Source organism: Lygodium microphyllum, chromosome 12 (assembly GCF_053477565.2).
Source record: "Lygodium microphyllum isolate KBCC chromosome 12, Lygodium_microphyllum_v1.1.10, whole genome shotgun sequence".
Classification (NCBI taxonomy): Eukaryota; Viridiplantae; Streptophyta; class Polypodiopsida; order Schizaeales; family Lygodiaceae; genus Lygodium; species Lygodium microphyllum.
The window spans coordinates 106,252,026-106,255,271 of NC_141146.1; the positions used below are offsets into that span (position 1 = coordinate 106,252,026).

The 3,246-nt window shown below is 38.8% G+C and overlaps 1 pseudogene; it reads left to right on the forward strand.

Moving 5' to 3' along the window:
• Window positions 1-2,186: 2,186 nt before the first annotated feature.
• Window positions 2,187-2,894, forward strand: LOC148028140 (pentatricopeptide repeat-containing protein At2g34400 pseudogene; annotated as a pseudogene).
• The last annotated feature ends 352 nt before the right edge of the window (window positions 2,895-3,246 follow it).

Genomic DNA, 3,246 nt, shown 5'->3' on the forward strand with positions numbered 1-3,246 from the left:
TTTCCCACTCAACCAGAGGCTCCTAACTTGGTGATGAAAATCCCAACTCTCGTGCATGCAAGTAACATTGTATGCTCATTGAAAGGTACTCTCTTAGGTGCATGGGCAACTAAAATTTATTCCATATAGCTCTAGTGGGCCTCATACCATTCTAGAGCTCAATGATGGTGCAAAAGGTGCATAAATCCAATCCATGTGTGGAAGAATTTGAAAAGTACATGATATGGTCCCCAAGTGCAGTGTACCAACAAGTGCAAGGTGAAGTGCTCATGAATCCAAAATCCATGTGATGTATAAGAGTCTTGGCAAGAACAAACATACTTGTTCCCCCACGATGTTTGATAGCTACTGGCAAAGTCCAGCTCCAACTTGTCCAAATAAACTCCAATCTCGACCAAGGCTATCAAGTTTCCACACTTAGAAAATCAAACAAAATAACAAAAACAAATCTTAATCTAGACAAACACAAAAAATACAACTATGGAATGTCAAAATAAAGAGTCACGCAAACAACTAAGCTAACAAAAATCAAACCTATAGACAATTTCTCTAGGGATTTTTAGTTTTCACAAAAATGCTTGATAGCATATTTTAGTATTTTAAACATGCATCCTACCATGCTATCGCATGGGATTCATGCGGGCTCATGAAAGTTGCTCGTTGCAGGGACGATTTGAGATAGGAGAAGAACTCAAAGAAATAAAACTTATTTAGAAGATTTTTGAATGAGGAAAAACATTATTGATTTAAAAATATAGGAAAAATAGAGGTTCATAGATTTCAAACTGAGAGAGAAGAGAAGAAGGTGAGATGCCATGAGTTGTGGAAAGATCTTCAAGGAAGGCGAGGAGCATCAAGCTCGACCCAAGCCAATCTTCATAGCGACTCGCGATGATGGAAACTTCGATGTAGGTGAGGGGCTTAAAGCTCGTCTTCTCTTCAAAATTTGATAACAGTCTTTGAAGAAGGTGAGGGATACAAGTTCAACCTCTAGCCTCTCTCTCTTAATTTGATGGCCCCTGATTCTCTCCCTGCCCTCCCTTTTATAGTTTTTCTCCACTCCCTTTCATTCATAAAAGCTTAAGGCCTTTAGCTTTAAAGCTTATGCTTTTTTACTACTTTTCTCTATATATATATTTTTTTGCTTTATGTCTATTTCCAACTTGTTTGGATCATAAATTCCTCATATGAACTCCGAATATAGACATCTAGGTACTCAAAACAATCCGAACACATCTAGTCGATAAGCCATCATAGACAAAATTACAAAAATCCATCAAATATAGAAAACAAATAATGATTTTCGTAAATCCCGTCACTTTTCTCCATCTTTTATCTTACACGACTTATTCCCTTTAAAATAAGTCGCAGTATATGTTTGGATCCATCTAAAGTGGGAATTAAGTCATCTAAACATGATACTAGATATTTTAGACTATTCTCGTAAACCAATCCTGCTTCCTTTGTGTGCTTTGAAGTTCACACGAACTAGAGATTTTGAGATCCAAGATAGGTCTGTTCATGTACCAACCTTCCTTGGCCTATTGTTCTTGTAGTTGCACACACTTTCAGCATAGATTCTCTTTTTCTTCAAGAAATACTTGTTGATGATGTAAAACTTACGACATTTTCCTTTGAACCTTGAGTCTCTAAAATGGAAATCTTCATATGAACCTGTTTTTCCATGTAATGTGTCCTATCAAAAATATGATTTGGAAGAGAATTTCATGCCCAAACATTCATGCGGTTTGCAAATTAAAATCCATGCTATGCAATGAATCAAGCGTTGTTTACAAGAAAAAAAAATGAATGCATTGAAGAAATTGTGCCTAGCCTAACTACAGGTGCTCATGCGTCATGCAAATGCAAACAAAAAAGATACACACAACAAAAAATAAACTCCTAATGATACTAACTAATGTGATTAATTTCTTGGCGAAAAACTCCGCCCTCAGATTTGTAGTGGTGGATGCACAACGTTGTCGTATTGCTGCGCATTCGAGGTGTGAAATCCACCCAAAAGTTGTGTGTGGGATTTGATACTTTGTACATATTTAGTTGTTGTGTTTATACTTTTGTTCTACGTGGAAGAGGGTTTGGAGCAAGAGGAATTAATCAATAATGCTCTGGTTGACATGTATGCAAAATCTGGTATGCTTGGAAAAGCCCAAGAAGTATTTGACAATATGTCAGATCAAGATGTTGTTTCCTGGAGTGCCATGATTGCAGGCTACACTGAACATGGGCTTGGTCTTGTTGCTCTTGAAAGTTACGAGAGGATGAAACAAGAAGGCACTAGACCAGATAAAGTGACTTTTCTGTGCCTTATGAAGGCATGTGGCAGCATCAAATGCATAAGGCGAGGTAGGCTGTTAAATGATCATACGATACGGCAAGGACTAGAATCAAATGTTGCTATTGGAAGCATGACTGTGGACATGTATGTCAAATGTGGAAGTTTAAACGAAGCACATAAAGTCTTCAAGGGCTTGCTGGAAAGAAATAAAGTGTCATGGAATGCTTTAATGTCAGGATATATTCAAAATGGGTTCAGTCTCACTGCCTTGGATCTCTTTAGGGACATGCAACAGGAGGGTGTGGTTCCAACTAGAGCTAAATTTTTATGCACTTTGAAAGCTTGTGGCAACATTGGAGCCATTGAGCAAGGGAACCTAGTATTTATTCAGCTGACACTTGACAGTGTTGTATCTGATTTGGCTATTGGCAATGCACTGGTTGACATGTATGTGAAATGTGGGAGGATGGAAGATGCACGCAATGTTTTTAATCGACTACCTAAACAAGATAATGTCTCTTGGGGCTCAATTATTGCAGGGTATGCTCAGCGTGGGCAGGGGTTACTGGCTCTCAAACTCTTCGAGAAAATGCACTAACATGGCATGAAACTAGACGAGTTCATGTTCTCTGCAGCTTTGAAAGCATGTGGTACCACAAGCAATAGATAATGGGGCGGCCGAATATTTGTGAAATATCACTAATTAGTCGGCTATTTTCAGAAAAAGCCAATTTGGGGTTGCTTTACTAGTCGGAAGGGGAAAAAAAGCAAGAGGAAAAATAGGCAAGGGAAGGAGGAGCTTTTACGAGAGCAGGCAATTAAGTGTGCAGAGGAAGTGAATGATGGTTCATCTGAATTCGTTTCCTTGGCCACACCAAGAGGGGCACTTCAGCTTCCAGAGCTTAAGCCAGATTGTTGGAACTACGACAAGCATCGTTGGATGATTCGAG